The sequence below is a fragment of the Athene cunicularia genome (assembly GCF_003259725.1).
Source record: "Athene cunicularia isolate RWA chromosome 21 unlocalized genomic scaffold, athCun1 chr21_part1, whole genome shotgun sequence".
Classification (NCBI taxonomy): Eukaryota; Metazoa; Chordata; class Aves; order Strigiformes; family Strigidae; genus Athene; species Athene cunicularia.
The window spans coordinates 2,554,980-2,575,860 of NW_020799127.1; the positions used below are offsets into that span (position 1 = coordinate 2,554,980).

The following is a 20,881-nucleotide window of genomic DNA, read 5'->3' on the forward strand; positions in this document are numbered from 1 at the left end:
GGGAGGGGAGGGGAGGGGGGGAGCAACCTGTACGCTGCCTCTGCTGTAGCAGTGGTTAATGTGAAGGTCCTTACGCTGGCGGTTCATGTGGCATGAACCCAGGGTGAAAAATCGAGAATTATTTGGTATCGTCGCTGTTGACTGCTAGAGGGAGCGCTGATGTTTCCCTGTGCCTTATCAATGCTTCGGAGGGATCCGCTTGTGTGCTTGGCAGGGCCTGGGCTGCAGCACGCCAGCGGAGCTGCCATCCTCACCGACGCAGCCGTGCACGCAGGTCTCATCCCCGCCAAAATGAAATGATGCTGCTCTGGAAACCACGTCCTGCGTGGCTGCGCCTCCCCGAACCATCCCTGCTTCCCAAAGCTGCGGGCAGCAGCGCCGCTTGGTTCTGACCTGAGCCACGTCTGTCTAAAAGTTCACAAATGGGGTTTAGGATGTGGGCAGCAGCCCCCATGGCAGCGGGGTGGGAGCCTGGGGGGCCCTGCGGAAATGTGGGTGGGTGCGGGAAGCGCAGCGGGGAGCCAAGGCTGGTGAGGAAGAGGAAAGACAGAGAAAATCACAACCCTTGAGGAAGGAGGGAGAAACGGTCCTGCCTGTGTCTGTACGATTTGCTAAACCCACCGATATTTGCCTGAATTCAGGCTTTTGGGTGAACAAACCGAGAATTTAGATCATTTCCTTGAACTTCAGGATGCTCCTTCTGCATCAGCGCTGGCATTGCTGAGACCTTAGCCAAAATGCAGTAAAAACGGTAAGAAAGGGCTTCCCTTCCCAGAGAGCTGCAAAGATGACTCTGGGAGAGGCTCGACATGAGATAAAGCAGCAGCACGTCACTGTCCCACGCAGTGACAGTCCCCAGGGAGTGCTGGGATGTGGCTCTGCAGAAGCAGAGAGGTTTGGCATGTGGTGTCCCCAGGCAGCTTTTAGGAACAGAAACCAGGTAAATCCGTCATGTCAGTCTGCTGAAAAATAACACTAAGATCAGCCTGGGTCCCCCCCAAAGCCTCAGACCTGATCTGGATCGTGCATACAAGCCAGCTCTCCAAGACTGAAAAGAAACGAGTCCTTGTCAAGTGGCACCTAGACCTTGTAATCCGTAAAAGGATTTTGTAAAACAAAGAAAATCTAGTATTCAGATAAACCATACAGTGGCTTTTTCAAGGGAAAGTTATTTCTGACTGAGAGTTTCCAGCAGTGTCTGCAACCCAACCGTTAGCGCTGGGCCAGTGCACTTGGAATATCAGTGGAAAGGTCTGTTTTCCTTAATGAATTCCCAAAGGGCAGACAAATAACTCGCAAGGAGAATAAATGGGATTTTTGAAATTCTTTCTTCATCACCTATGCAGCCATCCCTGAATGAGATAAAGTTTTTTAAGTATATATAGAAACTGAATTCTAATCAAGATAAATGCCCGGTTTCATGCCTAATTTGCATGAGTATTTGCTGCAAACTGTGCTTGCAAATGAGAGAATTATGTATGTAACCAGATAACCTGAATGTGCAATTGGCAGTACCATGTATGCAAAACTTAGTCACTGCTCTTGAATAAAACGTAAGCTTCAGCAGAAAGGAACTCAGCTTTAAAGTGCAGGCACATTATTTTTATCATAAAAAATCAGGTTAAAACTGATTTGAGCCTTCCAAGAACACATTCGGCTGCTGAAGCAAAGTCCAAATTATGCTTCTTACTCAATCTAACCTTAATAATAGACTAGTTGAGTTGCTGTACTGGCAGCGCTGGAATCTTTTTAATTTACCGATGCAAGAGAATTTCTACATTAGTGCGTGTGCTATTTGAAAAAATATGTTTCTTAAAGATGGCTGTGGACTCATCTGTAAATTAATAACCTTGCTTTAAAAAATCTTCCTTATTACTTTAAGTCCTTTTGAGATTCCCCTGAAGATATCTTGAAAGATTTTCTTCCCTTCCCCATATCTCCTCCCATCCTTACTAAGGAACAGCTGGGTCCATTTAAAATTGATTTCAATCTCTCAAAGCAGGATTTGATTTCTCCAAGCTTCCGCCTGGAAAGTGCACAGTGTCGCAGCCACCCCGAGATATCAGCTGGCAGAGCTCGAGCCTGGCAGAGAACAAGTGGGGCAGGCACGAGCACGGGGCAGCAGAGGGATTTCCAGCGTGAGGGTGCTGGGGTTTGCTGGCCGCCTGCAGTTCAAGCGGTGAGACGTTCCCCGTGGCACTGGCTCTCCATCCCACACCCCGACACGTTCCCAACCCCAAATCCGCCTGCGCTCTCAGCCTGCTTTGGAGATACGGGTCACCCCCAAAACCATGGAAAGGTCCTGGTCATTGCTCCGCCAACAAAACTGCTTTCAGGAAAGAAGGACTAAAAATATCGCCAGGGTGTGCATTCAGAGTGCGATGCTTGAGGATCGGTTTTGGATTGTGCTGACTCCCATTCCCATTTTTTGCTGAAATCCTCAAAATTGGGATGAAATGAAGCATTAGGAAACGAACTGGGCCTCGTTCCCTTCCTTCTGTTAGTTTTGAATTAACAAAAAATTAAATTAAGAGCTAATTAAATCGACAAAATTAGAAACGTATTATTTCCCAAAATTACTTTGCTTTTTCTTTTTTTTAATTCCAGCTTTCACCAGGCGCTTGACAGCTATGCAGCAAATCTGTGTCCCTAAGGGATGGGAGTCCCTGGCCACGCAGACGAGGCACAGAGAGGTCGGGAATGTCTCCTAAGGACACACGGGAAACCTGAGTCAACACCAACAAGTCCCAAATCTCCATTCAGCCTTAGCTACACTCAGCATCTTTTCAGGTGGTGCAAGAGCAGCCTTGAAAACCTGAAAAAAAACCTCAATTTTGAGCAACATATTGTAGTAGTAGCATCACATCCAGGCAGGCTATTTCTCAAGAATATGTGGATGGCACAAACATGGATGAAGATTTGAGAATACTGCTCATCATCTTTGCTCTTGTTTCAACCTAAGGAGTGCAGTAAAGGGAATATGAGATGGTTTGGGAGATCAAAAAGGGCTGAGTAGCACGCAGACACTGTTCAGGCCTTCCAAACACTTTAATTTGCTATTCAGATTACCACTTTTTATAGTTTAATATGTACAATATGCAAAGGAACCAGTTTAACTAAATGGGAAAGGCCTTTTGTGTTAAGGATGAATGTAATCTAATACGGCCCTTTGACTTGATTCAATTAAATCCTTTCTTTTCCAATTAAATAATCAGCCAGAATTTAATAAAAATGAATTTCAATGTGTCAGCCTGCAGAATGATGACCTCTGAGATGGTGAAGGCTTATGTAAATTCTGCTGATCGCTTTTTATCTGCTTGTGTCTCACTTCCACCAAAAAAAAATAATTGCCTTCTGTTGGTATATTTACATTATTTTCTCATCTGCACTATGTATCTCTGCTTACAGTAACAATTCTCAGCTGAAAACCAGGCCGTGAGTGTCACCAGCTCCTTTTCAGCACGTCCTCTAAAACCCACCTTCTGTGACTGGAAAGAGAGATCACCAAAGATGGGATTTTTGATCTGTGCCTCTATTTTGTTACACCCTGGCATGCTGCGGTGTGAAGAGTGGCAATTTGGCCCTTTCCAAATGTCACCAGAGACATCTGGGTGGCCATTCATCCCCAAAGAAAAGCTCACCAACAAAATCCAGTCCGAGACACCAGCAAACTTTAGGAGCAACCACCAGAAAAAGCACAGCATGCCCCGGGTTCAGGAGTCTCTTGTAGCACATCCCTGCGAAGTAATTTCCATCCAAGTTACAATAGTTGTTAATCTCTACCGTGGTTTTTTTTCCGCTACAAAGGTCACATTTTTATTTGTGTATTTATAACTGCATTTGACCCCCCCCTTCTCCCCCTTAAAATACTGAGCACCGACTCTTTTCTTCCTCAGCTGGAGTATACGGCAGCATCTCAACACAAACCTTGCTGAGGTGTTACTGCTGCAGTGCAGCTGGTACACTAGTGCTTTAGTTAAAAAGTTATTAAAATGAGATTAAACAGAGCTAAGGATGGGTGGGTTAAAAATGTGGGTGAATATCCTGGTTTTCCACGTGATGCTGCAGTGACACGTTTCCCCATCTCTGTTTCTGTGCAGGTGAAAGGGTCCCAGTGACCTTCCTGTGCTGCACGTCCCTTGGGACCACGAAAACAAACCCATTCATGTTTATAAAGTGTCTGGGACCGGGGGAATTACATCACCGCGGCAAGATACAAGTTTAATGGATCAAAACAAACCCCAGATCCAACCCCCCCAACTTAGACAAGGCTCAGTTACCCGGCGCAAACCTTGAGGAATCCCACTGAGAAGGGATAATTGAGAGAAAAATGCGATCCCAGAGATTTTTCTCCAGTGAACCTGTTTTACGTTAATAGGAAGCAGATTTCTAGACCCCTTGCAAACAAATGACTTCCACAGCATATTTCACAGCTGAGCGCATCTATGGCACCAGTCTTTATATGCAGCTCTATTAAACCCAACATTTGTTTAATGAATTACAGCAATCTAATGAATCTGGGTACGTTCTGCCTATATTTAAGTGTTTATGGGGACGACGTCAGCAGCCAGCTTCTCACAAGCAGGTATTGGTGTCAGTGATGAGCTCCCGCTGCAACATACCCAAAACTTTTAATATTCTGGGGGTTCTGCTTTCTTGACTATTGTGGGCAGTTGATTACTGCTCAGTTTTATGAATGTTAAATGCAGGAGTTCCAAGGTCTCTGCTTTAACTGAAAACTGTTTGGATTCAGTGCAGATTTGGGGGAGGTTGTCCCCACTGATGTCTGTCATCTGAGAGATATAAACTGTGGCACATCTCCCACCTGGCCCGGGTTGGTCCATGCAACTGAAAGGTGAATGAAGCCATTAAAACTCACAGTCAATCGTGGTTGACATGCTACAGCTATTTCCAGGATGACCTCATCTTCATCTCACGGGTCAGTATATAAACCTTGCCAAAAATCTAACTGTGGTCCACCCTCCTGTTCTAACTATCCCCCGCTGCAAACTATGCATCAAGTGCTCCCTTTCATGGCATCTAGAAGCACGAGTGATGATGGTTTCGTGGTAATTCACCTCTGATTTTGTGGTGGTCTCCAGCCCAGATCTCCCCACTGAGGAGCAGCTTTGCTGGGTCGTGCCTACACAGGTGTTGTAGCTCTGGAGCCCCAAAGGTGCATCCGCGTGAGCAGAGCTGCCTGGTTATACTTTGCTGCAAAAACTCTTTTCATTTGGACTGAATTATCCCTAAGGAGCTGTTTTTAGCACCGACCAAGTGCAAGGTCCCACTTGGTCTGAGCCGGTCCACAGCCGTTGCCCTCAGCCAGCCGCTGCCCAGAAGGAGGATGCAGAAGGATGCTCCGAGCTCCAGCGCTGGTCCCTCCGGGTGTTTTCAGAGCTGAGCTGCCTGGCAGGGGCTGTGCTCGCTGCGTGGGTGCTCGGCCGTGGCTCAGCAAAGCCCAGGACCTCTGGCAGTGGTGGGTGGGCGAGTGAAATGCCAGCAAGACGTGGAGACCCAGGAATGCAGCTGGGGACTACAAACAGCTCAGCAGCACCCAGTGGCAATGCACTCGCAGGAGCGAGGAGAGCGAGTGTGGACCCAGACATGGACACACAGCTCCTACGCACCTGGCAGCAGCGGTGAAGTCTGTGTGCCAGTTTTCTAAAACTGCTTGGGTTTCACAAATAGCTTTCCATAAAGGAAGAGAGAAACAGGGAGCAATGAGAAAGAACTTCAGGCAAAGTCTGTACAAAATGCCGTTTCCCCGTCCCTTTCTTGTTACAAATTAGAGGGGAAAAATGGGGTTAGGTTTTGCAAAACTGCAGGGCTGATTTGGGAGATCAGGTCCTACCGACTTACTACAAGATATCATCTGTCCTCTTGGGAAGGGAAGAATGGGAAGTCCGCAGAGACATTTGCTTTGCAGACACAATTTACCAGCTGTTCAGACACTATTATAAGGATCATATAAAAACTTAAATGAATAGGGAGATTCTGAAGCACTTGGATAGCAGGATAATAGGTGCCATGAAGAAAATCCTGTGATCAATCAGCAGCCAAATACATACTTAAATTAGGTGTTAGTGGGAGAGATACAGGAAAGGTGATTATGGGTTGCCTCTGCGTTTCCTTCGGCAACAATGATGACACACCAGGGTGGGTCAATGTACCCTATCATTAATACAGCATCAGCATTCCTCTGACAGTTTCTTTGTCCTGTGAAGTCAATTCCTATGAAGATTTGACATTAGCGAGAGGCACGGTGAAATTCAGACGCCTTTGAATTTTCATGACCCTCTAGATGCTTTAACCTGGCAGATTACAGGCAAGACTCGTGTCCTAAATTGTGCAGGAGGCAGGAATAAACATTTGTACCCATTTATTTCCACTGTGGCGATAAATACCATCAGCAAAACCAGTGGAAGAACAGCCCTTTCCTCCCTCACCAGAAAACTAGAAACGGGGTCTGCAGGGAAGAGTTAATGGGAAGAGTCAGCTAGAGCATCCTGGAAAAGGAAGATATTAGAGACAAATGGAATTTTGGACTATAATATTAGTGAAGTAAGTAAAGGATAAAATCTCAAGTGTGGCTCAGGCCTCTAAAATAATCCTGAGATTAATGCAGGAGTGGAGAGCTCCATAAAGTAAAAGGAGAGGGGATTTAGCATGCCACCTGCCCCCCAGGGTGCACACTGGCAGCCACAAAATTCCTGCAGGTGTTTCAGGGACCATACAGGGCAATCCAGACAAGAGTGAAATTTAATTTATTCTTACAAGGCTACCCCAGGCAAAGCATCCTTCCCTTCCGTTTCAAGCGACAGAAAGCATGCTCTGGTGTGTCATCGTCCTCCCTTGTTTTGTCAGCAGCACAGATGCAGGGGCATGCCTGGCTTGGGGATCACCTCACTGGCAAACCAGCTGCTTTTGCAACAAAAGAATGTGGCTGGGAAATAAAACTAGCCATTTTTTTTTCCTTCTTTTTCCTTTTTTCTTATTTTTTTTTCAAGACGCTACCAGCAGGGTAGATTAATCCTGTATTGCATAAGATTACAAACTTACAATTACATTCCCCACTAAACGATGAAAGCTCTAAAAATATACATAAAGTTTCAGCATTGAGAAGGCAGCTGAAAAAACGGAACAGTCATAAATATACACATCCTATGATTTATAGTCATGTTTTAAGGCTTCAGTATGTATTAATTGATTCTGTACATTTGGGGTTTGGAGTGTATTGGGCCGTCTCCTTAACTGTCCATAACGCAGACATCTACTCTGTGAAAAACAGCACTTCTTCAGGACTGAGAGAAATCCCTTTATATCAGATAATTTGCAAGGACTTAATTTCTTCGGTTAGGTAGGAAAATACTGCAGACCTCCTTTCACAGCATGGGGAAACCGAGGCATAGATGGGCTGAAAATGGGTGTGAAGAGGTGCTATGGCAAAGTGGAAAAGGGCACCTGCTGCAATCCATAAAACACAGCAAGCCCTTCCAGTTATACAAGGAAAAATTCCTTCACCTCTTGCCTAAAAAATAGTAGTATTGGTACTCTCATGCAGTGCCACACTTGGGAGGAGCGTGAGTCCTCCTGTGCTGGGCAATTTTTGTAGTGCCCCTACACTAATGAGGCAGAGGTGGAGAGACTAGGGTTAAAAACCAGAAAATGCAGAGCTGTAAGCATGGGGGCATGGCTGCTTGTGCTATCTTGACTCAAAATGGCTCAGCATATTTTCTACTTTAGTGCAGTATACAAAACCAAAAAATGGTAACAAACCCCCCTCACTTTTTAGGTATTGTACTAGCACACGTGTTTTGTCTAAACAAGAGGTTTTAATGAAATTTGCTGGAGGTTGATTCACCCCAGTGTAACACCCAGCCATGGAAGAGCAGGGGACATGTTTCTTCTAATAAAGTCCATTTAGCTTTTGACATAGATTACTTAAAAAAAAACCAACAAACAAAACAAAACAAACCACCAACCAAAAAAATCCCACACCAAACATACAAGTGTGATAAAGTGTCTCAGTATAAAATCAATACTGAGGCGATTAGCAGCCTTTGAAACTTTCTGACTCTAAGTCGGTTCATGGCAGAGATCAAATGGAGGTGCTGTCAGCTCCTTGGGCATTTTACTTTGCTACTGATATATGGCAGTTAATCTAAAATTATTCCCGTTATTTCTGATTTTTCTTATTTTTCCCTGGGGGACCACCATGCAGCCAGGCACCCATCCCATCCACCTCCCAGCCTGCGGCATCTCCCCATCCGTAGAACAGCCTGTGCCTGGGGAGAGTGCCCAGGCTGCCAGGGTTTTCTTACAGGTTCCTACACTTTAGGGGAGAACTGGAGAAAAGGCCGAGCAGCCATGAGCTGCCGCAGCAGGGCCCGGGTCCCTCTGTCTGATTCCCAGCTGCCACTGGGAGCAATCCCCAGTCCCAGATGGACAACACTGGTCATCAGCCACACACCAAGAGGAGCTCAGTCTTCCATTAGAGAAAAGGACTAAAGCATTTCCTAGCCCTTCAGCTATCTCAGGTGAGACTTACTAATGTTAATATTATTCATATTAATAGCTTTTCACGAAAGCAGGGAAGTTTTCCCCAAGCCTGGTGCACCAAAGCAAAGGGAGATGCCTTCAAGTGAAGTCCTGGTGGAGCAAAGGGATCCAAGCGAAAGCTGATGTTCTCATTAGAGAGGGGATGCTACGGGTGGTCTCAGAGAAAGCCAGGACAGATACGTAGGACTGTCTGAAAAAAATAAGGATGCAAAATGCTAAATAAATAATTTTAAAAAGCACAGCTGGATGGATTCCTTGAAAAAATCTAAACATGTTGTTAAGCTCCAGTGCTTGCAGGAGGGTCTGTGGGTAACCAGCATGTTCATCACCCCAAAGGTCTTCAGGACAGGACTCAAATCACTAAAGCTGGCAGGAGCGTTGGCAGAGGGATTTTCAGAAGGTGATACGTATAGAACCTATCGATGGCAATTAAACAGAGCAGGCCAACTGCCAAGCTCTTATGTTTGTTCATTGTCAGTAGGTTCTACAGGTACAGAGATAGGTATCTACAGAGCTATTCATGTGTATTTGATTTTTCCAATACCCACATACTGTAGCTTGTATGAGGGTAATGTGTTTATCCTATAAAGTTAGTGACTTCGTAATGCAGTGCTCGGCTCTAGGACGGGTTTTTTTATTATTAACTTCCTTCCAGTGCATACAGAAAAATAAAACCTCTCCCCATCAAAAACCCCAGGAAGAAGTTTTGTTGGGGGTTGAGTACAGTTTGTCATACTGCCTGAGGCCCAGGGGTGGACAGCTGGAAAAATCTGGGATCTCAAACTTGATGGAGAAGATGTGAGCTGAGGCATGGGAAATACAGGGCTGGTGGGTGAGGAGCTCGCTCTGTCATGGTGCAAGACAAAGGGACAAGGAAAAAAAACAAGTGATACCTTTTGTAACATCCACATTTGTTCTCCCGGAGTAGATGTTAGGCCAGACTTGCAGTGAGAGGGGGTGATGCTCCATCCCTCATGCCCCTCGCTATCCAAAAGGTCTGAACAAGCACAAGAAGTGCCTTAAGACTGTTGAGCTGATTTTCTTGCCTTCTGATGCCACCCCATTAAAACTAACGGTTCATGATCTGCACCAGACCAGCTTGCCTCAAGATAAAGATCTGCCTCATTTGCAGTTACATAATTAGCAATTACCCTAATTTCACTTACATTAAATTACATTTAAAAAAAAAATAAACGTTATCTTTTCTGATGAAAAAAATAAAGCGGCCTGGGTCTACTTCAGACTATTTTATAGAAAGCAGCATCATCATTATCCTGTTCTCAGATATAATGTCTAGACACTTCTAATGAAAATATTCATTATTGCTAATTTGCATCTCTTTCAATGCTAGGACGGAAATCAAACGAAGATGTCAAAACAGCGCTACCTCTGCCTTAGGCAAAAAGGAGACACGGTGACCCCCAAGTCCTTCCAAACGTGAGCTTAGCTTGTGTGAAGAGAAAGCATCTCCGGCATCATCATAATTAAAGGCAGCGCTAGATGAAAGATGAGCAAGAAAAATCAGAGGAAAATAATGGTGTAAGAATGTGGATCTGAAATCCGCAGCTTTAAAGAGAGGGAAAACCAGGGAGCTCGGCAGCAAGCCACTGAAACAGCACAGAAAGCCTGCTTGGGTGGGTTTAGTTTTGTGAGGACACAGCCCGACTGAGTTATGAAGGGAGGTTATATAGGAGAGTAAGGGAATTCACTTCTGACCCACCCTGCAGTTCAGCAGGAGCAGGGGCTCCTACATCCCATAGGCTTACTGGAAAAAACCCAGCCTTAAACTGCACTATGTGTTGAAATACAGATATTAATCAGGATGGTAATAACTCATGTGGGTTTAGTAGAGACTTTTCCTGAAGATAAAGTACATTTTAAATGTACTACTTACTTGCTAGTAACAAAACTTCCCATTAGTACAAGGAAATATATATTATACCTCAGAAATAAATGCTTCACTGAGCTTGGAGAGTAAAGATAAAATAATCTTTTTATAGCAAATAGGGATGACTACTTAAAAATAATAAAAAGTTGGTGAATATTCATTTGAACTCCTAAGCAAATTTGCCCTTGTCATATTTGCATCTCTCTTGTGTTCTCTTTCTGTGCAATGGAGTTTTATTAGCATGAACATTCACAGAAAGTGAATTTGAAGCCTGAATACCCATGGGAAATGAATTTTAAATTCACTTGCTGTGCGCAGTCACCCAAGAAACTTGATCATAATTGTTTATTATACTTAAATATTTATATTGTAGGAGCACTTGTGAGGTAAAAAGGCTGGGATGCTCCTGTGCTGGGTGCTGTACAAGCACTGTCCCAGGCTCACAGAAATCACCTCCATCCCCACCACACAAATGGTGACGTGTGACAAGTTCAACCAGGCTCAGTCACGTAAGAGAGGCGAGATGGCAGGTAGCAAATTTCAAGGTCAAGAACAAGCATCGGGGTGGAGGGTTGAAAGATCCAAATGTTTCTGCAATTTTTCCAAGAAAATGGAGAAAGTTGCAGTGTATCCATCAGAAGTCATGACCTCGCACAGGGCGTGTTCGTACGGGATATATGAAATAGAGTCAGGGATTTAAAGTTCATCAGAAACATCCCTGTCAGAGCTTTTTCACTGCCTGAAGTCCTGTGGCACGGACTCCAGCTTTCACTCGGGAGCTCAGGTTTCAACGCTCGCAGTGCCTTTAGGGTTTACAATGGATTCTTACAGTTTCCACCACCCTCCCCTGCTCCCCGCTGGCATCTATAAATGCTCCCGAAAGCAGCACCCACTGCTGCCCACAATGGCGCTGACTCCCCGGCAGATTCCTGGCGGGACAGCGGAGCTGGAATCACATCCCTGCTCACCAGACCGGTCAATACCTCCCCATCCCTCAAAGGCAGCACTGTGCTCCAAAGACACCTCCAGGTTTCTGGGTTTTTTGGGAGAGGTGGGTGGCATTTTCTGCAGTAGGGGCCCCCGGTTTTGCTGCGTCATGTAGCACCCTACAAATCATCTGCACCCCGCAGGCCTCACAGCAAGACGCAGGCTGCCCCTGCTTGAGCTAGCACTGACTGTGCATGGGACTTTGGAGAGGATTTTGCTGTATGATGCCAGATAAACTGTTTCTCAGGGGGTGGAAGGAGGCAGAGGATGGTTTCCAGCCTGTTGTCCCAGCCTTTGGGCACAGCAGGGCTGCAGCATCTCCCAGCTACCTTCCACCCGAGCGAGCGAGCACAGTGGGCAGGAACTGGCTGCTCGGTCCCTTGGCCACGACGGGAACAGCTGACAGCTGCCACATCCCAATGCTCCGGCCATGATCCAGCATCCAGGAGCAGCTCCTTGGAGAGCCTGCAAACAGCATTCCTGCATTCCTAGTCTTGGGGGAAGGGGAGGAGGCACGTTGAGAGCACACTTTCAGACCAATCTTAGCTAAATTATTTTTCTCTATTGCTTGCCTCAGTCTAGAATGCAATGAGGGAGCAAATTTTTTATGATTATGGAGGAATAACTGCAAGGTCGAATCCCTGCTGGAAGTGGGGATTGCACCCATGGACTGGAGCACAAGCAAATTACTAACTATTAAGGGCTGATGAACAAAAAAAGCCCTGAAATTGAAGCTCAAGTCACAGTAATAAGGATGCACAAGAGAGGAAATTGCATTAGGACATGCACTATCTTCTAGATTCACTGCTGGGAGGAGGGGATTCAGAGCTGCCCCCCGGGAGCAGTGTCAGGTCTCCATCAGCTTCCCTGGCCCTCACATAGGACTGTGTCTTTTAATTATCACCCACCGCAGTCAGATTAGGGTTGCCTATGTCAATTTGTATTTGCAACACACCACGGTGCAACAGTTCCTTGCTCCTCTATAGAAATAGCAGGTGTTATTGGCAACGTAATTACATGCCATCAATAATTATCAAAAATTTAAATTGCCCCAAAGATGCTTGCAAGCAAATCGGATATGTTATTTCAGAGTGTTTCTTTCAAACAGAGGCCACCGAGGTGATGCTTGTATTGGAGTGGAAAGCTGCGATTAGGCGAACATGAGAAGCAAAAGAGGAACCTGATGAGGCAAACCAAGAGAAACCAGCACTGGGGACTCTGTCACTGAAACCGCCGCCTGAAGGTTCAGTGGCCTGGGGCCAGGGGCACCCGCTCAAACGAAATTGTTTCCAAGTAAGCTCGAGCTGCTTTTGAATGGCATTTGAGATCCAGAGGCTTGGAAAGGGGAAGAGCAGGAAATCGGCACTGCAGAGGGGGAAGAGCTCATGCAAGGAGGGATAACGGGGCTCCATCGAGCGATGGAGCATCCTCACAGCAGGAGCAAAAGCAGGGATCCCCTCTGCTGAGAGAGCTCCGAGGCTGGGGAGGGTGGGCACAGGCAGCACTGCAATACCCACGTACCTCCATTTATATCTTCTTTTATCAAGCAAACAAGTAAGACAAGCTAAATGCTACAATTAGGGTGTCTCTGCTGCCCAAGGCAAACAGCGTGGCTCAGCCCTCTGCTTCCCACCACGTCATGGCAGTGAGATGGAAGGTAACAGGGAAAGGAGATGAAGGTCATAAACTCAGTACATGGCACAACTCCACGGTAGCTACTATAAGAAAATTCAAGTGCTAAATGGGCTAAAAACCACCTTATCTGGACAATATTCTGTTGGTTGCAGAGGAGGTTAAAGTTGTCTCTTATGGCTTGAAGTGGTTAACTGTACAGCTTCTTTAAAACCAGAGAATTAATGACACTGAACTTCACAACAACAACAAAAAATTAAAGGCACCCCAAAGAATGTTCTCTTAATTGTAGCAGCCTGCTACATTAAAGCTGCTATAGGAAAATTCATTTACAATTCAGCTATTAAATTGCAAACCATTACCACTGCTTTTATGGCTTTATATTCCTCTAACAAATTTATTATGTAATTACACTGTGCAACAGCATCGTTTCTAGCAAGCAAAGTTGAAATAAGGCACCTATTTCAAAATCCTAACAATTCTGCGTTTTCCAGATGTAATTTATACAAAAAAAGGAAAAACATTACAGTGCAGTTTTCTGCCTGGGACACTGAGATACCTCAGTATGGAGCCAAAGTGTTGACTGTTACCTGGCTTTAGTTATGATTAGTAAATACCCAGATTTTGGGTGTTGGAGAGCTGGGGATCAGACCCCAACCAGGAGCAGCGTCAAGGGCTGTTTCCTGCGTCGTTCTGTGCCGGAATGGGCAAACCTGGGCAATAAAGGCATGGTAGAAGCACTCAGCCCCGACAACTGCCATTTATTGCCGTAGGAAATGCAATTGCTTTGCTGGCCTCGGGACTAGCTCCAATGGCTCTCTGCAGTGGCACAGCTGGGGCTTGGGGAGCTGGCGTTTTCCCACCTGCCAGGGTAGGACCCCCAGCCAAATCACTGATTACGAAATAAAACATAATAAAATAAAATTTTATAAAATTGGAAAGGGTTTTTCTGCCTCTTGTTTTCCACCTCTGCCAGATAAATCTGTAAATAAATAAATAAACTCTTGGGCATCATAAAAAAACTGCATAAAGGGGCATTAAGCAAGACACACATTTCCCGGGCAGAATGACTGGATTATTGTTGGAAGATGCAAATAAATTCACATCATGTGCCTTTTTTTTTTTTTCCTTTTTCTTTTTGTACCACCCTCATCAAAAGGAGGAGATAGTGTCGGTATCCAGCTCAGGAATCTTGAGCAGATTAAAAAGCCAATTATGCTGGATCTGGGGAAGCTGCCTACTGTCCAGCCTGAATCTGTTGTGCTTTATAAAAAATCCAGATTAAACACTGGGTAGCTCACAGCCCCTACAACCTCTCTCCCCCGGCAAGGCCACCATGTCACGCCGGTCACCAGCACCTGCGTGGCCACGCCACGACCACGAAGCCATCCTCTTGGAAGCAATTGCCTTATCTCATGGGGTTTTTTTTCTATCCCGGTCTACCAGCAGATGTTTCTCACCCCCTTCTTATTACCCGCAATCGTACCTCAAAGCTTACTGTAGGCACGTGCCCTTAGGGATGCACTGACATAGGCGCTTCGGTGCTTTGCTGAGCTGGCCCTTGGGGGATTTCATACAGACTCAAAAGAAAAGGGCGGGAAATGAACAAGACCCCAGTTTTTTCTAATGATAATTATCCATGATAATATTCTAATTATTATCTTTGCAGTTTTGGTTTATTTGTCCGTTTTGAAAGGGAGGCTCTTTGAGGGGTCCCAAGGGCTGGTAAATGCAAAGAGAAGGCAAAGCAGGGGCTCTTGGCCAACTGAGCAAAATTCCCAACCCATCCCACCCTGCTGCTGCTGCAAGTTGGAGGGGAGATCAGTGGGGTGCCCCCACTGAGGGGTCCTGGTGACTCCCCGCAGCCCCATGAATCCTAATGGCACAGTGAACCCGTTTAGTTATGCAGGAGGCATCTCCCTTGGCTCGCACATCGTGAATCGCTCCTTAGAAGGGCTGAATGGCACCAACCTCCCCCCCGCGCTCTCAATTCACACTGTCAGAGCTGCTCGGCTTCTGCTGCCAGTGCTAACAAGGTCTGACTTTGTAGGATTATTTAATATTTATTCAAAATGTTTGCTGTGGTTATAATCACATAATCACTGAGGCCAAACCCGGCGTGGTTACAGGAGCACAACACTCCCCTCTCCCCAATAATAATGAAATCCCTGCAAAGAGTTGGGGGGAATGAGCTGACAAGCCCGAGTAATTTATTCTGCTGAGCCCCGTGCCTGCCAACACGGCTCAGTCTGGCGTGGGATAGACTTGCTGGGAGCAACCAGGCTGGGATTTGCAAAGAGGAGGAGGAGTCTAAGTGAATTGGATACCCAAATCTCACCGGTTTCAGCAGGAACTGGCTATTCAGACAGCCCAGGATTATTTTCCTTCTCAGGTTTGTCTGTTGGTTCAAGTGCCACTGACTAGTGCGGGTGATCAATAGATTTCTATCAGATGTGTGGGGAGGAGGGGTTAAGTTAAAAAGGGGTTTTCAAGTGAGCGATAAAACAATCAAGGAGAAAGATACAGGGGGAGAAAAATAACACTTAAATCTCCCACAAAAAAAGAAATGGCATTTTTGCATACCACAAAAAAAAACCCAACCCTTAATGCATACTTTTCTCAGTGTCATCCCAAATTTTCCCTAACTTCTGTTAATTTTCTGAACCCCCGGTACCTGTGACACTGAACTTGGTCAACACATTTCTCTAAGCTTCAGCATTCACCTGTGCAGTTGGGTCAATGAGACTTGTGGTACCTGGGCAGGTAAAGGTTGGCCCATCTCCATTTTCAGAACAATTTCCAATTGCCACAGAGATGGGAGCAGCCAGACTTCAAAGACAGTCTGCCACCTAGGTTTCTGCTCTTCGCTTTTTCTTCTCTGTTCCTTTAAAATAGATCTTTGCTATAACTAGGAGCAAAATTTCTATGGAAAGGAGCCATTAAAAAAAATTAAATTGGATTTTACCTTTTTTTTTTTTTTGATTGACAAACCAATGTGCCTGGTGGCTCACTCAAATATATGTCACTATTTTCTGAAGTAGGGCAGGTGGACTTCTCAAAGGAAAAGCCCCCCAAAAACGCATTTTGCCAGCAGCTGTCAGTCACTGGAGAGATAAGACCTTTCCATACAGGCGTCCACCAGAGTGGATGCTAAAACAATTAATAATGATTTCTCCCACTCGCCCAAGCCAGCCAAATGCGGAAGGATAGCAACAACACAACAGGGATTTGGTGCATAAAGTGCATTAACAGTGAGAACTTGCATCTCGGTGTGCTATGGGCACCCAAACCTTCACCACATCGATACCAAAGAGAGGCAACGTCCCAGTTGAGTGCATCCCCCCCAGCGGGGCTGGCCAGTTCGCAAGGCTCGGGGGGTGAGAGCGGGCAGTGCTTCAGTCGTTACTAGGGTGCTGAGCCCAGCACCCCTGTTTGAAGGCACCTAGTCCCCACATGTGCTGCAGGAAGCCACACGTGCCACAGAGCTGGCAGTTGCTATGGTGACTGTGGATTTTCTTAAAACTCCTGTAAAAAGGAGTCTGAAGGCCCAAGAAAGCACAGGAGCAGCAGCTCCTTTGCAGGGAGGTTTTAGGGCTGTGTACGGATGCTGCCTGACACCCTGAGCTGTGACAACACCTCCGGCTGAGCAAGCTGTGCCCTTCAAACAGACCCACGTTTGCCCCGTGGTGGTTATTTCTGTACCCTGGCCAACATCACTGATGAGGTCTTTGCTGGCTCGTCTCTGCAAGATGCCAGTCTTCGTTCAGCAATTAGATTTATTTCGCCAGTCTCCAAGGGTTATCTGAAGATGCAGCTCCTCTGTCAACAGAGAAACTGGTTTTTAATTGCAGGCCTTCTGGTGGGAGATGAACCTTCTTCCTTTAGAACCGTTGGTTCCCCCGGCCTCCCGCCTGTTTTCATCCCTTTGCACCATCTCAGCCCTCTGAAAAGCTGCTGGGAGCAGCCAGAGGAACCGAGGCAGACTAACCGGGGCTTTTGGACCTAATAATCCACATTCCTCAAACATCCCATCACTGCAGCTTTTATAGAATAAGCCCTATTTCTATTTCAACTTAAATATTGATTTTTTTTAAAAAAATATTTTTTTTCTTAAATAGGATGGCTCAAGTTTAACTTCTTGGAAGAATATTTGAGGCTTATTTTAGCCTCTTTATTAATGTAGATGCAGGCCAAAACCTCACAATATGAGGTCCCTGGTTAGAACCTAGGTTTGGATCAAGCCTCCACAGAGGGTCTGTGGGATCAGCAGCTTTCCCTGGGCTGAGCTTCTACTAATGAAAGAAGGTTGGTGCTGCAACCACCTAGAACATCTTATGCCTTTGGTTTTTCCCTGGAAAGATCAAAGCATCTGAGATGTCCTGGCAAGGCCAGGAGGCTCTGGAGGCACCAGCACATTTGGAGATGGCACCTCCTGGCAGTGCCGGAGTGGGCATTAGGCTGTTGGCTGCCTCCCTCCTGTGGCTGGGTCAGGCCACAGGCAGAGGTGGGTCCTTAAGTCCAGTGGTATAAAAACTCCCCTCAAACATCTACTTTTAGATCCACCCTGCTTCTCTTGCAGGAGAACTTGGCTTGAACTGTGCCACCCACTTCTGACATGGTACATTAAGAAAGCTGTAAGGAAATTGGGACAACCCAGAGCAGAGCATCAGGAATGACGAGAGGTCTGAAAGAATGAAAATGTGCTATAGGAAAAATACAAAATACCCCCAGAATTATCCTGCCTCTAGGCTTCTTGCGTTTGCCTTCCCATAGTCCCCTCCCCAACACGGACATGCCCAAGCAGCCCCACGGCCGCTCCACACGTCTGCCCATGCAGAGCAGTGGGCTTGCAGGAGGGACGACCTACTTTCACAGGCTGATGTTTTACTCCTGCCAGCTTTTTCTTTACGATTCCTCTCTGCTTGCATAGGCCCTCGCTGAAATCCTAACAGGGACCAACAATTCACGCACACCACCAGACCAGTAGCAGTCAGCTGCTGGGAGAGGATGCTATCCTGCTCCCCCAGCACTTGTTGCCATAAATAGCTGGGGTGCACAGGCGTTGGCAAGGACTATGGAGTTCTTCATCATTTTAATCACTTCTAAATCCTGGATCATCACATCGCAGCACTTGAAACCTAAGGAAATGATTGTCATTGTTAGCCTCCTTCTTAATTTGAAAACTTCCTGCAAGTAATTGAAATTCCTGCTCTGCAAAAGCCAAAGCCTTATCTACTGCCTTGTTTAGTCAAATTAAGAGAGACGGGACTTGACTCTAGTTTAGATTTGCTAAATATTTTTCCCTGCCTTCAGAAACATTTATTACATTTCGCATTGCACAAACTGCTTCAACCTCCCGCCGGCTGCAGAAACACATTGAATTATTTTAATCAGAAACAAGAATCATATTGAAAGTAACTGTAACATGGCACAACAGGAAACCTGGTCTTGCAGACTCCTTCGGAACAAAGATTCCAGTTTTCCTCTTCCTTCTTTGCAACTATCAATCAAACTCTAAAAATAAAGTCAGATACACAAAATTATCCTGCCATCAAGGCCTGAAAATATTTCAGTTAAGCATCTGTCAGTGCTTCTATTATGCATCTCAATTTCCCAGGTTCTCTATCTTCACTTCTCAGATTGCACCAGGCTTGAAACTTGGCACGTGCCCTGAAGACGACGCTGTAACAGTTTGCTTAACAGCAGCCTCTTAATATTCCTGGAAGCCAGGCAGCACGGGGAGGCTCTATTTCTTACTCTGTCTGAATCAGTGATGCAAACACCTGCAGCTCCCACGGATTTCAGTTGAAGCCAGTTACCTTCAGCACTTCCCCAAAATCAGGCCATGTGCTCTGCCAGTATTGTTCAAGCATCAATCCTCCCTTGAAGGATTAGGGATGCCAAGTCTGCTCTTTGCTGAAGCCAGAAAAGCTCCTCCTGATTTACAAGATGGTAACGGAGGGCAAGACGGGGTAACGCCTGGATGCAGCTACTTTCACCCCTATGCAAGGCTTCAGCGTTGGGCTGCCTTTCACACCTCCTTCTGCGTCTATCCTGACACCCAAGAGGTCAGTCCCTGCTCCTTTGTCTGCTCCTGCCACCCATGCACCAATTGCTCTCCTCCCTGCATGAGTCCTGGCTCGGCACCATTGGGAAATCTTCCTTTATTCCCAATTCTGTACAAAGTATTGGGTGAGAGAAAAGGAAATATCCTGCATTTCCCAGACTCACCTCCCACTGCTGCCCAAGGGCTGCAAGAACACCATCGCTGCATCCTCTGCCACTGCTGGGATTCACCTCTTCAAGCCCCACACCAAATATTTAATCACAGACATCTTCACCAGCAACACAGCCAACAGTAATCAAAATCCTCCCAACAGTTGTTGCAGCCCCAGGGAAGAGCACGTCATTTATTTGTTTCTTCCTCTTGGAAAAAAGAAATATTTAAAAGCTAATCTAGCAAGCGCTAGGTATGAACATGCATAATCTCTTTATTATGGTCCTATTCTGTACAGCCAGTACCAGCAACGTACAGTTGGTAGACACGACCCATAAGATTTCTCCTCGTTTGTGAAGCGGCAGAGGAGGCAATGAGATTCAAGACAGTTTTGCTTTGCAGACTATTTGTTTTTTAATACTGGGGAAAGCAGGAACATATGTAAGGGGGGATGGGTGGTGGCAGCATTTGTAACGCTTAATTTACTGAAACCACACATTGCACAGATCTCCCATCTTACCTCATTCAGAGAAATCAGCGTTTCCTTAAATCAGCCAACCTGGATCGAGATCTATCACAGGCATTTGAAACGCGCTGCCGGGATGGGGGAATCCTGTCTGAGAGATGTCCAAGGCCGAAAGCATCGTCCTTGTCACTGCCTGACCAGGGTAAAACATTCATTTGCTTTTCCCCTCACCATTAAAACATCAGTTTTTTGATGGAGTGGAGCCAGTCATTTCTCATGTGCATCGACCCTACCAGATACCAAGGAAGAAGATTGGATTTTAATGTTATTTCAGAAATTACATCCAAGTTTTCTCTTGCAATACTAAAAGCTATGAAGTAAGTGAGACTGAAGCAGGTACAAAACAACGACAAGAGCAGGATCGTGTCCTGTGTTTGAAAACTATTTAATTTATAGTCTCTCGGTGTACGAATTATTAAGAAAGAAAAATATCTATTGCCTCCCAAATGTCACCGTATCCACTCGACTTCCTTGAATCTTTGAATGGATTTACCAGTGCCGGGGGCAATCTCATTTTCTAGAAAACCTGTTTTACTGCCTAATATTCCAACCAAGTCTATGGCTGATCACTTAAATAGGCTTTTACCAGGCAGGACAGGCTGTACGTCTCATTTCCCTCAGACACCCTGCAGCAGGCTCTGTGCGTGGGTGGGGAGAGGAGAAATCACAATGAGCAGAGCGGGATCGCTTTCTGTCAAATTAAAATTGTGATTAATTCCAAATCAGTACTGTTTGCCGAGATATTTTCAAGTTGTTTAATTTCAATAATTGCAGCGTGCCTCAGATTTGACGGAATGAGAGAAACGCCACGCCCTCGGCGCAGACGATGCTGAAGGGCTGAGCCATGCCCAGAGAGGGATAAAAGCCCTCGGTCCTGCGGCACTAATAAGGGAAGAGATGCTCGTGGCTGGAGTGCCCCTGGCAGCCCCAGTGCACTCCAGAGAGGCTTAAGAAGCTGAAGACCTGATAATCAAAAGCTGTCCTGAACATTTCACTGTCTAATCGATCATTGGCAATGTTCACTGATGAAAGAGAGATAAAACCTCTGCTTTATCCCCGCAGTCCTGAG

General features: G+C 45.9%; 1 protein-coding gene and 1 long non-coding RNA gene across 2 annotated transcripts in view; one reads left to right on the forward strand and one right to left on the reverse strand.

Annotated features, from left to right (window-relative positions):
- KAZN (kazrin, periplakin interacting protein) overlaps window positions 1-20,881 on the reverse strand; it is a 166,959-nt gene that overhangs the window by 90,185 nt on the left and 55,893 nt on the right. The window lies entirely within an intron of this gene.
- Window positions 1,754-12,828, forward strand: LOC113487870. The gene is made up of 3 exons (XR_003399861.1): window positions 1,754-4,939; window positions 9,914-10,101; window positions 12,548-12,828. It is a non-coding gene; the product is annotated as an uncharacterized LOC113487870 (long non-coding RNA).